The sequence below is a fragment of the Setaria italica genome, chromosome II (assembly GCF_000263155.2).
Source record: "Setaria italica strain Yugu1 chromosome II, Setaria_italica_v2.0, whole genome shotgun sequence".
NCBI lineage: Eukaryota > Viridiplantae > Streptophyta > Magnoliopsida > Poales > Poaceae > Setaria > Setaria italica.
In genome coordinates this window covers 30,829,251-30,851,012 of record NC_028451.1, presented here as the reverse complement: position 1 = coordinate 30,851,012, position 21,762 = coordinate 30,829,251, and the positions used below count along the sequence as shown (strand labels likewise).

The 21,762-nt window shown below is 43.1% G+C and overlaps 1 long non-coding RNA gene across 2 annotated transcripts; it reads right to left on the bottom strand.

Annotated features, from left to right (window-relative positions):
* Positions 1-13,842: 13,842 nt before the first annotated feature.
* LOC101753174 lies at positions 13,843-20,640 on the bottom strand. 2 transcript variants are annotated; one of them, XR_002676556.1, is made up of 5 exons: positions 20,512-20,634; positions 19,506-20,011; positions 14,496-14,555; positions 14,337-14,409; positions 13,843-14,260 (listed from the first exon to the last, which is right to left on the bottom strand). It is a non-coding gene; the product is annotated as an uncharacterized LOC101753174 (long non-coding RNA). The 2 variants fall into 2 exon arrangements; XR_214680.2 differs by having other exon boundaries at positions 19,506-20,640.
* Between the last annotated feature and the right edge of the window lie 1,122 nt (positions 20,641-21,762).

Below are 21,762 nucleotides of genomic sequence, written 5' to 3'. Positions count from 1 at the left end.
ATCCAGTGGGTCGGCGACACCATCAAAGTAGTCACCGCCGATTCCGCCTACAGCGTTGCCACGGCCGACGCGCAACAGTGGAGCTGCGAACATGTCAGATGCATATCTGGCAGAACCTGGGAAACTGATTTCCTGAAGGTGTCCGACTTCGGTCTACAGCCGATCCGAGCAGTCGGCTCTGAAGAATCAAATTAAATGGATTAGTTCGTCCGACAAGATGGGAAGCTTGGGCATGGGTTTACGTTGGCCGACTCGCTGGAGATGGTGGACCTTGGGGACGGCAGCAAACCAAGGCCGACGTACATTAGTGCCAAGTTAGACCCCGAGTATAAGCATGAATTAACAAGTTTATGAAAAGAATTTAAATATTGTTTTGCTTGGGAGTACCATGAAATGCCTGGTCTAGACCGGTCCATTGTTGAACATCGGTTACCTATAAAACCAGGATATCGGCCATATCAACAGCCTGCACGACGGTGTAACCCTAAAATTCTACCTAATATAAAGGCTGAGATTACAAGATTGATTGAAGCAGGATTTATTCGGCAGTGCCGTTATGCCAAGTGGATTTCCAATATTGTGCCCATATACAAGAAAAATGGGAAACTGCGGGTATGCATTGATTTCAGGAATCTTAATCAGGCTACGCCGATGGACGGGTACCCAATGCCGACAGCCGATATTTTAATAGATGCTGCCGCAGGACATAAAATCATCAGCTTCATGGATGGTAATGCTGGGTATAATCAAATATTTATGGTAGAAGAAGATATTTCAAAGACAGCCTTCAGATGTCCGAGCCATCTTGGTTTGTTTGAGTGGGTGGTGAAGACTTTTGGCTTGAAGAATGCTAGAGCTACATATCAGCGGGCTATGAGTTATATATTCCACAAGCTTATTGGTGTCCTGGTGGAGATCTACATTGATGATGTCGTGGTCAAGTCAAAAGGGCATCAAGAACATCTGGCTGATTTGCGTAAAGTATTGGAATGCACGAGGAAGCATGGGTTGAAAATGAATCCTAACAAGTGTGCCTTTGGCGTTTCGGCCGGCCAATTTCTGGGTTTCATGGTCCACGAGCGCGGCATCGAATCAACCAAAAGATTATAGCCGCCACCAACAAAGTTGTGGCCCCACAAGGCAAAACCGAGCTACAGTCCTTAATTGGCAAGGTCAATTTCATTTGGCGGTTCATATCTAACTTGTCCGGGCGTATTCAAGCTTTCACCCCTTTGTTGAAATTAAAAACTGATCAAGAATTTGCATGGGGTGAAGAACAGCATAGAGCATTGGACGACATCAAACAGTACATAGTCTCGCCACCAGTATTAGTTCCGCCGTGGGCCGACAAGCCATTCAAATTATACCTATCGACCGATGAACGAGCTATTGGGCCGGCGCTGGTCCAGGAATTTGAAGGAAAAGAAAGAGTAATTTATTATGTCAGCAGAAGACTCCTGGACGCTGAAACTAGATATCCCCTGGTGGAACGGTTGTGCCTTTGTCTATATTTTTCGTGCACTAAACTTAGGCACTACCTGTTATCGGCAGAGTGCATAGTCGTATGCAAGGATGATGTGGTCAAGTACATGTTGTCATTGCTGATTTTGAAAGGAAGGATAGGAAAGTGGATTCTAGCTCTATCAGAGTTCGACCTGAGGTACGAATTGGCCAAAGCTGTCAAGGACCAAGTAATGGCTGATTTCATAACCTAGCATTGTGGGCTAGAAATCCCCGTCGTCGAGCCAGCTCGATGGACCCTATACTTTGACGGTTCTTCATGTGAAGCCGGATCGGGAATCGGCATCATTCTCATATCGCCGCGGGGAGCAAGCTATGATTTCTCCCTGCTGATAGAAACATCCGTCACCAATAATCAAGTGGAGTATCAAGCCGTCCTAAACGGAGTCCAATTATTGAGGGAAATCAAGGTGACGCAGTGCAAATTTTTAGGGATTCCATGCTCATTGTGGATCAATTAACCGGGATGTCTGAATGCAAAGATGATATCTTAATAATTTACTATTAAGATTGCCTCCAATTATTAAGGGAGTTCAAGTCTGCAATTATTGAGCACATCCCCAGAAGTTACAACGAAGAAGCCAATAGGCTTGCCCAACATGCTTCCAGGTATAGGCCGATTCAAGGGGCTATGTCTCTAGAACTTGCAGCCGATGACTGGAGAAAGGAGATTGCCAATTACTTAAAGGATCCGTCCAAGAAAGTAGATCGGCGAGTGCATTTTCAGGCCATGAAATATGTGTTACTTGAAGATGATTTGTTTTACCGGACGATTGATGGAGTACTACTCAAATTCCTTGGGATATCAGAAGCAAAAGTTCTCATGGGGGAAATTCATGAAGGCGTATGTGGGGCTCATCAGTTAGCTCACAAGATGAAGTGGATGATTAGGAACAATGGTTATTACTGGCCGACGATACTCGAGGATTGCTTTAAGTATTATAAGGGGTGTCAAGATTGCCAAAAGTTCGGCAATGTGCAACGTGCACCAGCCTCGGCTATGAACCCGATAATTAAACCATGGCCATTTAGGGGCTGGGGAATAGACCTCATCGGACAGATTTATCCTCCATCAAGCAAAGGACACAAGTTCATATTAGTAGCCACTAACTACTTTACCAAGTGGGTAGAGGCCGTCCCCCTAAAAACCATGACATCAGCCATCATGGTCGATTTCGTAAGGGAGCACATTATCTATCGGTTTGGTATTCCTCAGACCACCACGACCGATCAGGGAACAATGTTTACTTCGGGAGAGTTTGAGGAATTCACCACCGACATGGGGATTAAATTGTTAAAGTCCTCTCCGTACTACGCTCAAGCTAACGGTCAGGCCGAATCATCCAATAAGGGGATAATCAAGTTGATCAAAAGAAAAATAGAGGAGCGGCCCAAAAAATGGCACGCATCTTTGAATGAATCTTTGTGGGCCTATAGGATGGCCTGCCATGGTGCTACGAAGGTATCTCCTTATCAATTGCTATACGGACATGAGGTAGTATTACCTTGGGAATTGAGAACAAGGTCTAGGCGCACGTCACTTCAAAATCAGTTGACGGCCGATGATTATTCTCTCCTCATGAAAGGGGAACTCGACGATTTGGCGGGTCAGCGATTGAGGGCCTTGATCAGTATCGAAGAAAATAAGAAAAGAGTTGCCAGGTGGTATGACAAGAAGGTCAAGGTCAAGCAGTTCTCCTAAGGAGACTTGGTATGGAAACTGGTACTATCAATAGGGTCCAAAGATCACAAATACGGCAAGTAGTCGCCTACTTGGGAAGGACCGTATAAAATCGGCTGATGTGCGCCGGGAAATACGTACATATTAGAAACCATTGAAGGAGAAGAATTTACAAGAGCTTTAAATGGAAGGTATTTGAAGAGATATTATCCCAGCATATGGGTAGGCGCGTAGCCGATAATATATCATATCGAGTCATTATGGCCGATTCCAATTGACTCGTGTTTGTATAGCCGATGTAGGGAGACATCACCTTGAGGATGAAACCTCTAACCAAATAAACCGATTTATTATTCGGTACAGTAAAGGGATACATGGCCGACATGGTACAAGTCACTCTTAGACCAAAAAGTACCAATACATTTATCGGGTTACAATATGATTAACCGTGTTTCAGCTGGGCTTTGTTTTTACTGATTTCTCTTTGGACCCGACCTAGTTCTATTAAGAGATGGGTGCTCTTTTCCTCTAGATCCTCCATAGCATCTTCAAGAGCCACCTTGCGAGGTAAATGATGACTCCTTTCGTGTGGCGGCAGAGTTGGTTTCCTTGAGCTGTTGGCTTCAATATGGTCCACGATCTTCTTGACATGGGCTGGGAGATGGTCTTTGAGTTCCTCACGGTGGGCTGCGATCAAATCTCTATCTGCCTGCGTTAGTGATTCTTTGGAGTGCATGATCTCGATAGCCCGTTCCAGGTGAGGACTGAACCGAGTCGGCTAGAAAGATCACAGGCGTTTAGTTGTCGAGAGGAATTGTTTGAGGAACATAAGAAGAGTCCCATACCTGGTTGACAGAGGAGGAACCAGACATCTTGGCACCCAGTTGAGGATCTGGAAATGGTCGACCAAGAGTGTGGAAGGAATGGGATGGTCGGAAGATGAAAGAGAAATCGCCGGAGGGATGTAGCTGGAAGATCAAAAGGCGCTGGAGTGCGATGGGAGATGATTCGCCGGAGAGAAAAGGTTTCGGAGTTTGAGAAGAAGAAGCGATGGAGGATGTAAGCCTCCAAAAGCGGTTCGAGAGAAAGGTAAAGGCGGGATTTTTATCGTGCCATCTACACGAATTTCGGGGAGAGTGGTTGCCTGTGGGCGCTTGGTTCAAAAAATTGCAATCATCAGAGAGGAGACTACGGAGCGAAAAGGGGTTTTCACCACGCTTACTGTTGTGTTTTCTTCGGGGAGGGAGTTAGAAGTTGAAAAGTTTCGGAGCAAAAGTTGTGTTTCACTCCAAAACTGGGGGGTATGTGTTGACACCGGATTTTGACACGTGAATGAAATCGGTGTCAAAGAAGGAGAAAAACGACCAATGCAGCAGCTAGAAGCTACAGTTGGGAATCGGCCGATTAAGCTATAGTGTTTCGGCCGACTGGCAGAGGGAGTTCATAAAGGTTGGCCGCTTGGGAGTTGGGATGGTTTGGCCGGTATGGACCTGAGGTGGGCCAAGATGAAGGTTAGCTAAAAATGGAGATTGGCCCGCAGGAAAATAATAACCAACTTGGGTACGAGTTGTGTTTGTAAATATTTATTATCATTTTAAATTAGAGATAGATACTATTCGGTTAGGAAATTAGTTGTGACGGGGTATAAATAGCTGCCTCATGAGGCTTGTAAAACAACACATCAATCAATACAACAAATCTACTTTTTCGTCAAACTTTACTTTCAAGTCGGCGACTTCGCCAAAATACCTTTTTTCTTCACGAGTTCGTACGGGTTGGCAGGACTGCATCGACACGATCTTCGACCGATTCTGTAAGTTCCGCTTATCGAGTAATATCTAAACTTTAATTTTGAGCGCATCGCTGCTGTTTTATTTAGATTTATTCACCAGTTATCGATATCAACTAGAATCGTAGGTCTTACCTGTTATTTTAGTTTTTATCACCAGTTATCCAGCTTGAGGTACGAACTGTCGGCTTTTATTTCTTTCATTCTTTGTTATCATACAGCCGATTAGATTTATCCTAAGTGTTGCTTCTCTAGCGTTGTTTAGTTTGCTCTAGCAGCTTTTCTTTACAACCGCTACGTGGTATCGGCTGTTTTATAGCCGGTCACCTCTATAGTAAATCAGCCAATTCGGCTATACGCTTTTAAAGACAGATCGGAACTTTAGCCGATAGGAGCCCTTGGAATTTAACACTTTTGTTTCCTTGTCAATCAACAGGTCAGATTGACTGGCACGCCGCGCGAATTGCACCAGGGCGATAACCCGAACAAGAGTTAAGCAGATTCTCCCGGATCGTGTGTCCGACGCTGAGGATCATCGGCCGATTTTCAGTGCCAACACACCCCCCTTTTATCCTGGTTTCAGTTTGCAATCGGGATAAAAGGGTATGTTCCGAGCGGGAATCGAAAAAGACCCTTTTATCCCGGTTCCAGTTTGCAACCGGAGTAAAAGGGGGTCTTTTGTCCCGGTTGCTGTTGGCACCCAAGACAAAAGGGCCTTTTTTTCATTTTCTTCTCCCACCTACTTTTTGGATTTGTATTTTATTTATGTTTTCACTGCATTTCAAGATTAAAAAACAAAAAAAAATTTACATATTTTGAACATGCAAAAATATATTAAATTAGCAAGTATATTGACAATAAGTGTGAATGAGTCATTAATTCTATACAAATTCTTTTAGCTTCTAAAATAATTATTTACTGCATCACTATCATTAATAAATTATTCAATTAAATAATTTCAACGCTCGAAAAATTCAATTTACGTATGTGGTTAACATTGTTCATGTTTATCTAATAAATCTTCACCTCAACTAATTTAAACACACATGAAATCATACAAACGTTAAATTAAAAATTGTATCAAGTAGTACATAAAGAGCGCATTACAATATAACGTTATAAAATTTCTTCTTCACAAAAGTTCCTTGATCATGATCGTGGCGTAAGTACGGAGCCTCTTCTTTGGATAGCAAGATGCTTGGGTAAACTTCAACAATGAATGGAGGCATACCATCAAAGTGATCATAATCATCTGATTGAGCTGTTTTATCCTTGACTCCCAAGATTTTTCTTTTACCTGGAAAAACTATGTAGCGCTTTGGCTCCCATGGCTCTTCTGGATTTCTCTTGGGTTTGCTAGAGATATCCTTCACATAGAAAACCTGATTCACATCATTGGCAAGTACGAATGGTTCATCACTGTATCCAGTTTTGCTCAAGGCCACTATTGTCATTCCGTACTGATCTTTGGTTACGGCAGTTAGCTTCACCCAATTGCAAAGAAATAGAGGCATATAGAGAGGTCCGTATTCGAGTTCCTATCAAACCATAATACGACTCCTTGCTATTGTTTCTGTCTATGGCATCTATGCGTACACCACTATTCTAGTTTGTGCTTTTTTGGTCCTGGGCTCTCATGTAAAATGTGTAACCATTTATCTCGTAGCCTTGGAATTTCACGATTGTGCTAGCAGGTCCCCTAGCTAACCAAGCGAGCTATGGGTGAATTTTGGAGTTACCCATAAGTTGTTGGCGTAACCAGGAGGGAAAAGTTTCCATGTGATGACGTGTAAGCCAAGCATCGGATTTCGTTGGGTTTTTGGAAACTACTATCTGCCTGTGCTGCTCGATATACGGAGCCACAAAGGATGACTGTTGCAGAATAGTGTAGTGTGCCTTGTCGAACAAATCAGTATCATTGCCCAAACATGATTTCCTTCCAAGGGTGCCCATTCCCCATAGCCTCCCCTTGTGGCATGAACTTGGAACCCCAATCGAGTCAATTGAGTCAATAAAATCAACACAAAACTCGATCACCTCCTCTGTTCCATATCCCTTGGCGATATTTCCATCTGGACGGGCATGATTAAGAATATAGTTTTTTAGGACTGATATGGACCTCTTGAAAGGCCACATATTGTGCAGGTATACAGGTCCGAGAATACCAATCTCTTTTACTAGGTGAACAAGGATTTGCATCATAATATTGAAAGAGGATGGTGGAAATACCAACTCAAAACTGACAAGACATTGCACCACATCGTTCTGTAGCTTTGCTAGCTTGGATGGATCGATTGCCTTCTGCGAAATCGCATTGACAAACGCGCATAGCTTTACGAGCAGTAATCGGACATTCTCTAGTAGAACACCCCTCAGTGCAATCGGAAGCAACTAGGTCATAAACATGTGGCAGTCATGGACCTTGAGATTTGTGAACTTCTTTTGTTTCATATTTATTATTCCCTTTATATTCGAGGAGTACCCAGATAGGACCTTCGTACTCTTCAAGCATTCAAACATGCTATCATTTTCTTCCTTGCTGAGAGTGTAACTAGCAGGATGTAAGCAGTACTATCCGTTATCTCTCTTTTACCGATGTAGGTCATCTTCTTGCCCCAAAGCTTTCAGGTCCTATCGTGCTTTCAATGTATCTTTGAAGGTCCCATAAACACCCATGAAACCTAGCACGTTCACACAAAGATTGTTCGTCAGGTGCATCACATCTATTGCGTTGCGGACCTCTAGGATTTCCCAATAAGGTAGCTCCCAATATATTGACTTCTTCTTCCATATGGGTGCACATCCGTTATCGTCGTTCGTAACAGGTTGGCTACCAAGACCCTTTCCAAATACTATATTTACATCCTTTATCATCTCAAAGACACGCTTTCCATTACAGTGTGCAGGTTTTTACGATCGTCTGACGCCCCTTTGAAATGCATCCCGCTCTTTCTCAGCTGGTGGTGAGTATGGAGAAATTGACGATGACCCATATAGACGACCTTCTTACAGTGCTTCAAATACATGCTGTTTGTGTCGTCTAAACAGTGGGTGCAGGCCCGATATCCCGTGTTTGTCTATTCCGAAAGGTTACTCAATGCAGGCCAATCATTGATAGTTATGAACAACAATGCTTGTACATTAAAGATCTCTTGTTTATCCTCATCCCACACATGTACACCTTCTTCCTTCTAGAGCTATAAAAGTTCATCAACCAACAGTCTTAGGTACACGTCAATGTCGTTGCCGGGTTGTTTTGGGCCTTGGATAAGCGCCAGCATCATAATGAACTTCTGCTTCATGCACAACCAAGGAGGAAGTTTGAACATATATAGGGTCACAGGCCAAGTACTATGGCCACTGCTCAACTCACTGAATGGATTGAATCCATCAGTACTTAAACCAAACCTTATGTTCCTTGCATCACTTTCAAAGTTCGGGAATGCTCTATCAATTGATCTCCACTAGGCCCCATCTGCGAGGTGTCTCAGCATCTCATCTTCCTTACGTTCTTCTTTATGCCATCACATCAACTTAGCATTCGCCTTGTTCCTGAATAAGCGCTTCAAGCGTGGTATTATAGGTAAATATCACATCACCTTCGCGGAAACTCTCTTCTTGGGAGGCTGCCCCTCGACATCACCAGGATCATCTCGTCTAATCTTATACCGCAGCGCTTCGCTCACGGGACAAGCATCCATTTTCTCGTATTTAGCATCACGATAGAGGATACAATCATTAGGGCATGCGTGTATCTTCTGAACCTCCAATCCCATAGGGAAAATAATCCGTTTAGCTTCATATGTTGTGGACAACAATTCATTATTCTCAGGAAGAATTTTCTTTACAATTTTCAACATCCCCTAAAATGCCTTATCGGACACACCATTTTTAGCCTTCCATTGCACAAATTCTAGTGTGGTACCTAGTTTTTTATGGCCCTGCTGGCAATCTGGGTACAACAATTTTTGGTGATCATTTATCATGCGCTATAACTTTGTTGTTTCCTTCTCAGTTTCGCAATCTCCATGTGCAACTCGTAGCACCTGACCAAGGTCATCAGTAGGGCCATCTTCTGCAAACTCATCATCATTAACCTCGCCCATTGTAGTATTTACAAAAGCTTGGCCTACAGCCCAATCCAAAATGTTGTCATCATCCTCCTCCTCTTCACCGTCTTCCATTACAACCCCCTCTTTCGCCATGCTTAGTCCAAACCAAATAGTTAGGCATGAAACCATATCTAAACAAGTGGCATTGAATAGTACTCCAGGAATCCTTTGAATAGTCCTTCTTGTTATTGCATTGGAAGCATGGACAACATACGAACCTGTTCTCTAGCTTATTCGCTTTGGCCACTTCGAGAAAATAATGCAAGCCATCAATAAACACCTTGCTCCGTCTGTCCGCATTATACATCCATTGCCGATCCATCTGCATCGTATTACGCATGAAAATGGATTACACTTGGAAATGGATTACGCGTGAAAATGGATTACGCGTGAAAATGGATTACAATTTTTTTATATGCTTTACAACTTATCTACATGCTATTCACGATTGAAAACATGTCAAACTTTATAGTGCAAATAATGCTGAAAGTTTAGATATAGATAGAAATACATATATTTAAATTTCAAATCCAAACAATATGATACACTATGACAAGCCATCCACTGAGTAGTATCTAGGAGGACTTTAAGCATCACTGGGCGGCGAAGACGAAGATTCCGCTGACCCAGCCTCATCCTGGGGTTTATTTGTGCCTCCTGCAACGGTAGTACGAAGTCAACGTGAAACACCCAGGACTGACGGTGAAGCATAACGACCACCAAAAAGAGGTTCCTGACCTGCCACAACAGCATTTTCATGACATTTTTGCAAAAAAAATGAAGCATTGCTTTCTCTCACGTGCTCATTTTCTTCAGCTTATCATGAGGACCAACTATGGTTTTCCCCTTGCCGCGAGAGGAACGACGATCGCTCCCACCATCGCCACTACCTCTAGCAGCAGAAGCCATCTCTATGTACAAAAATTCATACCTTAGCACTACAGAACTTGTTGAACATGACGACTGTGATCATCTCGGCGAGCATGTTCTCCACTGGGCGGCACCGTACTTCGTCATGGAAGAGCTTCGATTCTACGAGAAAGGGGACACGGTCTTCCATGATGTCCATTGCCACTCTTTCTCATAGAATCGGAGCTCTTCCTTGACGTCCGTTGCTGCTCGGCGGAGAACCTGCTTACCGAGATGAACACGGTATACAAGTTCAACGAGTATGGATTTGAAAAACCATATTGAATTTGACAAGATAAACCATCTAGACAAGGGTAGCATCATTCTTAAACCGCTGCAAGGATACATACTATATATGACACATATGACATACTAATTTTATCCTCATAATTAATATTAAAATCCTCTCAATTCTACCTCACATTTATACTCCAATCTCCCTCACATTCTAGCTCAAAATCCTCTCCATTTTCTACTTCACATTCTAGAAAGTAAACTATCCATCTTCATTCTACCCATCAAGTTGTTTAACTACTACAAATCGTATATAACAAGCAAACTATCCATCACATTCTAGGTATAAGTACAAATCCTCTTCATTCTCCCTCTTTCTAACAAACCAACTCATTTTTCTCCCTCTCTAAAGCATAAATCAAAGTATAACAAGAGAATGAAGTAGTTATCCTTCGCAACACTTTGGATGAGTGAAATTCCCACGAAAATAAGGGAAAAAAATTCGGGCAGCACCTCCCCTAGGCTTGCTTTGGCGCCACCGGAGAATAGGTGAAGCTCTCTGCCTTTGTGGAGTGGACTGGATCGGGCTGGAGGAGGAAGAAATGCCTCTCTATCTTGGAATTTAATGGGGATGAGTTTTTATCCCGGTTAAAAACTCCAACCGGGACAAAAAGAACATTTTTTATCCCGGTTAAAATTTACTCCCGATTGGTAACACCAACCCCGGTTGGAGGCTCCAACTGGGATAAAAGGGGCACGCCACCGACGCCTGAACTCTGGCCGTTACAACCGGGACTAAAGGGGACCTTTTAGTCCCGGTTGCAAATACCAACCGGGAGTAAAGCTCCGCTCCATTCCAGCCTACCGTGACGCGCCAACTTCAAACCGGGATAAAAGGATGCGCATGGAAGATCAGTTCTCTACCAACCAACGTATATCAATTTAATATTTTAGAGATGCTAGTCACAAATATTTAGCAAAACTAGCAAATCATTAACAGATCAGAGGCTAGGAAAAAAACAAAGATAAGCTTATCTGCCCCTGGCCTGCGTCCTCCGTGCGTGCTCCGTGCTGCCCCTTTGCTTTGCTTGTGTCTTCTTCTTCTTCCTTTTTTTTTTAGAGAGCCCACTGCCTGTGTGTGCTCCGCTCCCTGGGTCGTGGCTATATCATCAATGCATGTGATTGGGCCGCGGCGGCGGATCAGGTTAACGGGCGATGGCGGGCTGTGGTGGGATTTCCTGCTATTCTCATCGTCGCAAGATCAGCCGTAGAAATAATCGACTGATCGCAAATCAACACAAGAAACAACCGAGTGCCAGTTAGAAATTTTGAATCTTCTTTTTTAAGAACGCAGCTGTCGCACTATGTTTAGCACTACGTTCTGCGGTTAATAACGCGAATGGTATAAAACAACAGTAAATTATCTCCATGTTAAAACAGATAAGGTCGTAGACAGGGTCAATAAGCTGAGTTAACTTAAGATGGATAAAATGTACGCAGAGGCGGCTCCAGAATTTAAATTACAACTTCTGCACAAGGAACCCAATACAGGAATTTCATGGTAAGCTAGCAGTATAAAGCTACGGTTTCCAATTTTCCATATATAAACTTAACACGTTATTCCTTGGTGTGGCACACTGATTCTTTAAAGAAATTTGCACGGGGTGCAGTTTCAGGATATTACAGGCTTGCTAGCGCCCGGACGTCCGACGGGAGCAACTCCCGTTGGGCGCATGCATCACCATCCGTTTTAAATCTGACGGCTACAGTAGTACCACCATAAATACCACTAATTATCCGACATTCCGTTGCAACATCAAAACAAAATAGTTGCAACATCGAAAATCTATGGTTGCAACATGAAAAAGATGCGGAAAAAATAGCTTAATGTCAACATAATATTCGTGAGGGAAAATTCCCACCGCAACATTGAACACATGTTTCATGCAATATTTCCAAAAAATACCATATGTTGAGTTGGGGTTGAGCTCGTACGGGAAGAAATATTGCAACATAAAAAATTGACAGATGAAACAACAAAAGCCAACAATTGCAACATCGAAATATCTCAGAAAATCAATCGTGCAACATCAGACGATACGTTCATCCGCAACACCCGTGCGCATCTACGGCGCTTGCAACATCCAAGAATCCCTACTGCAACATCGTGAGATACCTATTGCAACATGGCAGTCGGGGGGCTATCTGTTGATGATGAGGAAAAAAACCCGCCGCAACATCTATTTCGTGTTGCATGGAACATTCAAATCTTTTATTGAAAATGCAACATCCAGATAAAACATGTGTGAAACATATACAACATCTAAATCTACTTTGCAACATCCACATGAAACACTTGCAACATTCTTCTGAAACACTTGAAACATATGCTTGCAACATGAAACAAAAATAGCAGGAGGAGCACTGCACAGCGGGATCCGACGCTAGGAAACGGTGCTAGAGGAGGATGGCGGCAGCCGGCACGGCTCGTCCCTAGCCACGGGGGAGCTGCAGCCCGCGCCCGGCAGCGCCCCGGCGCCCGACAGCCTTCCTCGTGAATCTCCCAGGTGGCCAAGCTCATTGTGGGCGGAGCAACTCCTTTAGCGGCTGGTGTGGCTCGCCCCCTGGCCGCGGGGGAGCGGCGGCCCGTGCCTCCGACGCTCGAGCAGCACCTGATGCCCTTCCCAGGCTCCGGCAGCATGCGTAGATCGGCCACGGCCTTGCCCCACAGAATCCATAAGCTCACGGGAATCAGGCGAAATCACGGCAATCCGCTGCCTCCCTTGTCCGAGTGCTGCCTGTGTCGCTGTCGCGCTCACCACACTGACGCCGCTTCTCGCTGCCACGCTCACCACACTGACACCGCTTCTCGCTGCCACGCTCGTCGGAGTGCCATGGCGTGCTGCTTATTCCTCGCCCGTCGGAGCGCTGCCCCGATGTCGTTGCCCCCATGCGGCCGCTGCGCTCGTCGGAGTCTCATCGAGCTGAATGGTTGGAAATTGGAGAGAGAGAGCAGTTGGGAGAGATAAAGAATGAAAGTAGAAAAATGTGTGGTGCAAAGTTAGGCCACGTCATTTTATACTGTTCTAATTTAATTAACTAACAACACAAAAGTGACGGGGATTAGAGCGTCCGATGTGTCGGACGTCTGCTCCTGAGCATTACCGTATATGATATGGCCTCCCAGAGCAGAGTCGACAATGAAACAAAAAAGAAAAAGAAAGCGCTTCCAGTTGCTGGCCCTCAAGAAATGACCAAATAAAAGAAAATTTTGCTGGACAGTTTCACTGCTTATATAACATTAAAGATATCTTAAAACCGAGTGTCTGTTTGATTGTATCATTTGATTCATATATGAAATGATTTAAAATGGTTGTATCATTTGATTCATATATAAAATAATTCAAAATAATATTGATCCTTTTATTTGATTGGATAAATTATACCAACTCATCCAGGATGAGACCATCCTACATAATACATTATTCTACTAATTAGTTCTACTAATTAAAATAGAAGCAAATTGGTTAAACCACCCCATCCAGGATCATCCACGCATGCATCATCTGATGCATGCAACCAAACACACCAGAGCAGAAGCTGAGCTACTCGAATACTTGATTGGTACAACTTTTGAGTTGTCTAAATACAGCAAAGATATGATCAGATGTTTTGGCGGGCCTTTTGGCCCTTTTCTAAAAGATGATAACGATTATATTAGCAACAAACGCTGCTCAGTCAGGAAATTATCTGCCAAAAACTAGGTACAATGAGCTGCAATAACCGGGCACATGGTAATGCATCAGTCATGATAGCAGAATAGGTGATGAGTTGAATGCCACTGATCTTCAAGACTTCTCCTTGGCAAGGTTATGACCCCTATATATGCGTATCTGTCTCGATCTTGGGAGCAAAATCAAATTTGTACCAGCAGGGCGGTCCAAATAAATGTCCAGGTTTCTCCGTACGCCCTGGCATGTTGACATGTTGTGTCTGTATAATCCAAACTGGAACCTGACAATAAGATCGGTATGGTTAACCAATTATCTTCAAGTTCATCACCAAGCTAAAAATTTAACATGATACATACCTCACAGGAAGTTTCAGCAAGTCCACGACAGGACAGACAGGTGGGTTCCATGCACACACTGCTCAACTTGACCCTGCAACAGAACGTATATAGTTCATTCCCAAAGATCATTTGTCATAAAATGATGGACACATTCAGTAAGTTGATTTGTGTGTATACCACTTGATGAGAACTTGACAATGTTTCATCCGCAGCCTACAAGCAGATGAAAGAAGGTGCCTACAAAAATATACATAATTTGAGAGACTGATTGCAGATAATATAGTAAATGATGTACGTGGTATATTATTTTAAATCCTAATTTACCTCAAACATTGCATAGTTGCATGTACAACTTTAACCGTCAATTTATAATGGAAAAATGGAAAATACACATATGGAAAACTTGGTATGCACCTAACTGAGAAGTTGGTGATATGTCCAAATGATCAAACAGAACACATCATAAATTGACTTTTTGAGTGCGCTAGTGATTAGTTACACTTGTAGGATCCATACAATATGTTATGAATCAGGCTGGAAGGTTGGTTCATGTGAAATATGTTATCATTTCCTCTATTGTATATATCTAGCTATATTGCCATTAGACCCCATCAAGGATATAGATAAACTCCGGCGGGGTTTCCTTTGGAGAGGAAGAAAAGAGGGGAACAGGGGACACTGCTTGATAGCTTGGCCTAAAGTTTGTAGCCTTAAAGATCTTGGAGGACTTGGCATTCATGATCTTAAATCCTTTGGTTGGGCTTTGAGGATGCCATGGCTGTGGCTAGCCAAGACGCAACCTGACATATTCAGTCAAGGCTTTCTTCTCTATTGCATTGAATAATTACCACTGTACGTTGTTGATGGCAGTTCCACTTTATTCTGGACTGATAATTGGCTGCAAGGGAGGTCCATTGCTGCTTTGGCCCCTAACCTATTCTCTCTCGGCCCAGAAAAGAGTGAAGATGTACTGTAAGGGAGGCAATGTTGGAAATTCGTTGGACCTTGGATATCTGTGGTGGCCTTACTGTTGCAGTGCTCTCTGAGTTTCTTGACATACAGGATCTATTAATAGAAGTGCATCTATTGTGAGAAGTACAAGATGAGCACCGTTGGAGGTTCACGGAGTCCATGCAGCATATACAGCCAAGTCTGCATGTAAAGCTCTCTTCAATGGTGCTATGACATTTGAACCGTGGGAATTAATCCGGAAATCTTGGGCACCAATGTGTCAATTTTTCAATTTGGCTGGCAGCACATAACTGAGTTTGGACAGCTGATAGACTTCCCTGAAGGGGTTTACCACACCAAAATCTATGTCCACTGTGTGATCACAAAGAGGAGACAAGCCAGCATACCTTGACTAACTGTCTTCTCCAGACAAGTCGGATATCTACCTTTTTTGCCACTAGTAGGGCCTCCCGGATTTCTCACTGCACACTGAAGATGATGTGTTTTGCAAGTGGTAGATTAGGGTCAACGCTTTGATCCCTGGGAGTTTGAAGAGTGGTCTAAATTCACTTATCACTTTACACTACTAGAAATATGAGCATTCATCCTAGACGTTCGTACCGGACAGCTTTTCGTTCGGTACTAACGCGCGAAATTAGTACCGGGTAGAAATTTTCAGTCCTCGCAGGCCTAGTACCGGTCGGTGTTATTGCCCGGTACTAAAAGGCCTCGACCATTTAGTACCAGGCCAATAACACCAGTACCCCGTGGAGTACCATTTAGTACCAGTCAATAACACCGACCGGTACTGTACCGGTCGGTGTTATTGACTGGTACTAAAGACCTCTCCACGGGTTACTTCAAAAGGAAAGAATATCTAACTCAATCATATGTGCTATGTAGGTGAGATAGTAAGGAAGGTTCGCGGGAGGCTTGAGGTCGTGGGTTCGAATCCACGACCGCACACGCGCATATTACGCATGAAATTTGCATGACTTGTGACTTGTAACTTGCGGCGATGCGCATGTGTAGGGACCTCCCGGCTGTTTGTCAATTCTTTTCCTTATTTTTTGGGCGCAAAGCCGTTTAGTATTGGTCGGTAACACCGACCGGTACTAAATGCCCGGTACTAAATGCGCCATTTAGTACCGAACAAGCTGTACCGGTCAAGCGCCCGTTACTAAAGGGGGGTTACTGACCGGTACTAAAGGTCACTTCCCTAGTAGTGTTAGGTGCATGGATATTATTGAGACACGAACGATTGTGTCTTCAATGGAGCCACCCCTAGGGTTCAGTTGGTCCTCTGACAAATTGTGGAAGAATGGTGTCTAGTAGGAGCCAATAAGGGGTTGGCGGCTTGGCGCAGCTTGGGGCTGCAGCCCCCCTGAGGTCTTTGTGGTGGTATGTTTGGTAGTGTTTTGGTCAAGGTTGTTTAGTCTTTTTTTCCCAGGTGCAAATGTAATATAGGTTCTGGTGTGGAAGGGTGTGTGTGGTGTCTTGTAAATGTTTTGCTCTTCTTAATGGAATGATATGCAGTTCTCCTGGGTATTCGATAAAAGGATCCATACAATATAATGCAATATCAAGAAAAGTACTTACAGTGTAATGTTTCACCTTCGTAGCAGAATGCTAATTAAAAAAACATATTACAAGATAAACTGTTTGGTCAAGTCATTCAGTTCAAGAAATTATTAGGCATACATATGTATTACATATGCATACATGGTTCTATAACAGGCTACCTCAAAAGTAGTAGTTATATTTGATCATATGCAATATACTGAATATAACTGCACCTATTCCATTTAATGTTTGATAAATTTCCAAGGCTCAATTTGTTGCTCATTTCTGCCATCATGGGTGGCTGATCCACAAAATGATGTAAGATAAGGGCATATACCACCTCACCTTAGTGCACAAGGCTAAAGCAACAAACAAAAAAGGCTACCTCAAATCATTGTGGAAGTGGAACTGGTAGTTTTGTAAGTAACTATGTATAAGCATCATGACCTCAAAGTTGCTCTCCCTAAAAATACAGCTTGTCTGGCATATTTCATCATGTCACTACTCACATCCACAAATGCTACAGGCGGGAACTGCTGGTCCGATTGCATTTGTGCAAACAAATTTGTATATGTAGAACCAATTTAGGTTTATTCACTCTACTTTAGTGGACTAAAGCTTATGATTCTCTTTGAGTTCATGTGAGGTTGAATACATGAGTAATTTTGTGTTATTTATCTACTTTTAGTGACATGAACTCCATGCGCATTTGCCCAAATTCACATATTTTCCATAGGATGTATTGGTTGTGAGGGTTTGGTCAGATAGTTTTTTCTGTAATGAGTTAATAAACAAAATAAAACCAGATCGTATGGGGCCTCAAATAATTATATTGGACTTAGATGACTTAATTGCAGCAAACAAAATAATTAAGTGGCACAAGTGAACGAAGCAGATCTGATTTTACTTAATCTTGACTAAATTATTGACATAAAAATAAATAATGTCCAAAAAGCCTCCCAACAAACAAAACTGCATGCTGTAGAACCACCAAAACTCCTAATGTAAAAGCCAGGCAACAATGTTCATCACGTAGCAATAATGTTTCCCTTGCATAAATGGTAGGTAAAAAGGTACAAGGAGCATATCCAAATATTATATGTGATGTTGCTGCAACTGCAAATATTTGCTGATCATGAATCACAATTAGTGGTGGTTATTTAATTATCAAACAAGGACCAGTATCCAAGTTGATAAAATCAACTTTGCATATGTATGCTTATGCCTTCAAAAACTTGTCTTGAGTATTTTGTTTATATATGAACAATTTAGTGTTCAAATTTCAAAAGCCACATAAGGTCTTTTACTGAAAATTGGATCTACCGAGATCCAGTGATTTGAAACGCAGGTTAAACATAATTCTATAATTGAATGTCAATCAATCTCAGTAGCAAAGACTGCACCCCCAGCACCTTCTCTTTTTGTTCTGCTGAAGAATTACTCACTAATTAACTCTCACTAAAGAATAATTTAATGTAATGCTACAGTTTTCAAGACGAGCTAATATGAAGACTGGTTAATTTTGATGAAAAACACTGTTAGATGGAAGCTAGAGTCCTCACATAACCATTAAAAATTTCATCTATTAAATATTGTCAAGAAAAATTGTAAAGCCGTAACAGCCAAAAACAAAAAAAAAAGCACCATCAGAAGTTTTATCTTCTTCAGTTGTTTGTGGTATCCAAATATATTTCGCAATATCACATACAATTAAAACTGAAACCCAGCAGAGATCCACATGTGCAGTTTATAACTGTCATTTAATTTTACATGACCAAGGCAAAAATATGTCTTTTGTGGCTAGCTGAAACTTCTGTAACTAACTAACGAGTGACAATTTAAAGTCAATGTGCCACGCATACGGCAATAGAACTACAGTTTTGCACTTGCATCTCAGAGAACTGCATGCTTGCAAAGTTTTACATGATCAATTTAAATAAATATCTCCTGAAGCTAGCTGCAACTTCTGTAATAAACTAATGAATTACAACAGATTTGTGGTGGCATGCAGCAACAGCTTGGAGGATCTCCACAACAGTTTTAAACTTAAGAGTGGAAAGGGAGATGATGTAAACCGAAGAGAGATATAAAGCACTGAAGCCATAATACATGCTTGTAAGTTTGGTAGTATTGCATATAGTAGTACGAAATCCCCAAGTTGACTGTCCAATAAATGGGTTCGACAAGCCCTTTATTCTGCATACAATAAAACGTGTTGCACTGTGCTACTACAAATTTCCCACATGCGAGATCATATAGAGGACTGATAAAACCGGCCATAAATAAGCAGTTAGGGTGGAAAGAAAGTGGATAAGCTTGGACCTAAGGGTAACTAAGCCTATATCATCCTCGAAGATTGACACCAATTCGTTCACTCAAATTAAGAACAAATACATATGCAAGGGCTAAACGGAACATCAATAACAAACAACTGCATGAATGAAACATCGAATTAAGAACAAGAAAACTCTTAGCTAGCTCATATCACAAGTATGAGTGCCAGCAGATGAAAAATCCCCAGTCGCCCTCAAAGATGAAACCAACCATCCATGACAAACTCCAAAACAAGGCAAGTAACCATATAAGCACAATACCACTAGTAGGCCAGGTACGAGGAGGCATGCACACGCTTTAGCAGAAACTAGGACGAGAGGGGAAGAAGCATGGACTCACCGGCCGGAGAAGAAACATTATTTCCAGATCTGGAAGCCGCCGCCGCCGCCGGCGGTAGTTGCCTACCCCCTTTTCAACTTGCACCAAGCAGATCTGCCTCCGCCCACCCATCTTCATGGCTGCCTCCCACCTAGGCTCCTGCTACTTCCAAACACTCACAGCACCACATGAGATGAGCACAACAAAGAGGAGGAAAGATCCAGTTTTTGCTGTCAAAATATTTACGGATAGGAGGAAGAGGAAAGAGTATCGATAAGTGAGAGAGGAGGGAGAATGGGGGTAGAGAAAGGACTAGTCAAACAGTGCTTTCCGTTAACTAAACCTGGGGAGGCGAGCAAAGCCAAGTGTTAATCAAACCATCACGCGTCCTCTTCCCCCAAGGCTGAACTGAATGCCCCTGCTAATAATCCATCATCGGAAGCCCCAAAGACGGCAGCGAGAACCTCCCCGCGAAAACAGACGTGCCCGGCGCGAGGATCCATGGCGTGCATGCGCGCAGCGGCTGCCTGAAATTTAAGAGTACCTTATTCCAAAGGGCAGGCCATCGGAGTACGAGCAGGAGACAAGATAAGGTTTTCAGGTGGGGACACGGCCAGGCCGGCCGGCCGGCCGGCAGCCTCAAGACGAACGGTGCCGCTACGGCCACGGCGATCGATGAGAGAACACGGCAGCAGCTGCACGACGACGCAACGGTGCGCAGCGATGGATGGGAGTGGGAGGGGGAGTTGGATGCGGCAGAACAAGTCCCGAGGAGGAGAGAGAGCTGACAGACAGAGAAGTGAGCACGCAACAGCAGCTGCGTCTCGCATAGATGCAGTCTGGCCGCTGCGTGCTCACTCTCTTCTGTCAGCCACACCACCGCCATGTCCAGCGCCCCGCCCCATCCCATCGTCCACCACCGCTGCAAAGTGCCAAGCAGAAGCAGCAAGAACTCGACACGAAGAGAGAGAGAGAGAGAGAGATAGAGAGAGAGAGAGCACAAAAGAGAGAGATATAGGAACCAAACCCCGTTACACAGACTCCTCATCGTTGGCTTTCCCGAACTGGGGAAGAACCGAAGAAAGCAGCGGCAGACGGCCAGATCCGGGAGGGCTATCCTACTGGCTAAGCTTCTTCAACGACCGTTCTGGTGGTATACCCCATCAAGGTGGGCTTATATAGAGGAGATGGTCCCCTAATTACCGTGCTTGTTCATGCTAGTCAGTGGTGCCGTATAGCTACTGTTGCTAGGGTTGGACTCAGGAAGATAGGGTTTCATGAGGATGGGATTCTGCTCTTTTTTGAATTCACTTAAGAATATACTCTCTCAAATGTTGAGTATTGCTACGCGTACTAGCTAGGGAGCGGATGTCTATGATTGAATTCGATGACGAAAGGTCCTACCCCACACTTTCGAGTGTGAAGTCATGTTGTCGAATTCATTCGCGCACTCACAACATTTCTGCCTAATCTCTTGTGTTACCCATAGCATATATTTGCTTCAAATTGATTAGCCGGTATTCTATGTTTGTATATAATGGCTACAAGAGGTTGATTTATCATCATCGACTATCTTTATTTATTGTTTTTATGGTAATTTTTTTATGGTAGATGTATAGACCTCTATTTTTTAGGATATAATCTTGTCGTGATTCAATATATGTTACATCTATCTTTTTCTGTCGATCCAATGAGTGATCGACACAGGTTTTCCTCGGTGGTCCTAAATCCTAATCATAAGTAGCAATTATTGTTGTGTTAACAATAAAGATGGTAGAATAAAATGTAAAGCATGTTTTTAATAAACTTAGTAGTAGATTTTTTTTCTTTATTGGTGGCACCAAGTCAGGTTAGTTGCTTAACTAATCGAGGAGACTTTCATATGTAGTCGAGATGGTCCCCTACTTTACATTGTTCTTGCCCGTGTTACCCTTGCCTGTTACCGTTCCACACGATGATGGAAATGGGATTCTGTTCATTTGCTTGTGCAGGTCGACGCAACCCAACGGTGTTGTACCTGTAGGGATGCTGCATCGTCGTACCAACGTCCGCACGAATTCGGTGACCAGAGGACCCTTTGTTCGCATTTTAGAGGGGTAATAAGGTCATATCGTGTTAAATTCATTGGCTTATGGCATTTCTACATTCCCTATCGTGAACCGTGATGATTTGACTTATATTCAAGTTAATTCATCATTTAGCTTGGTTTGGTTACTCTGGCTTATTTTTAGCACCCGTCACATCAATGTTTAGATACTAATTAGAAAGTATTAAACGT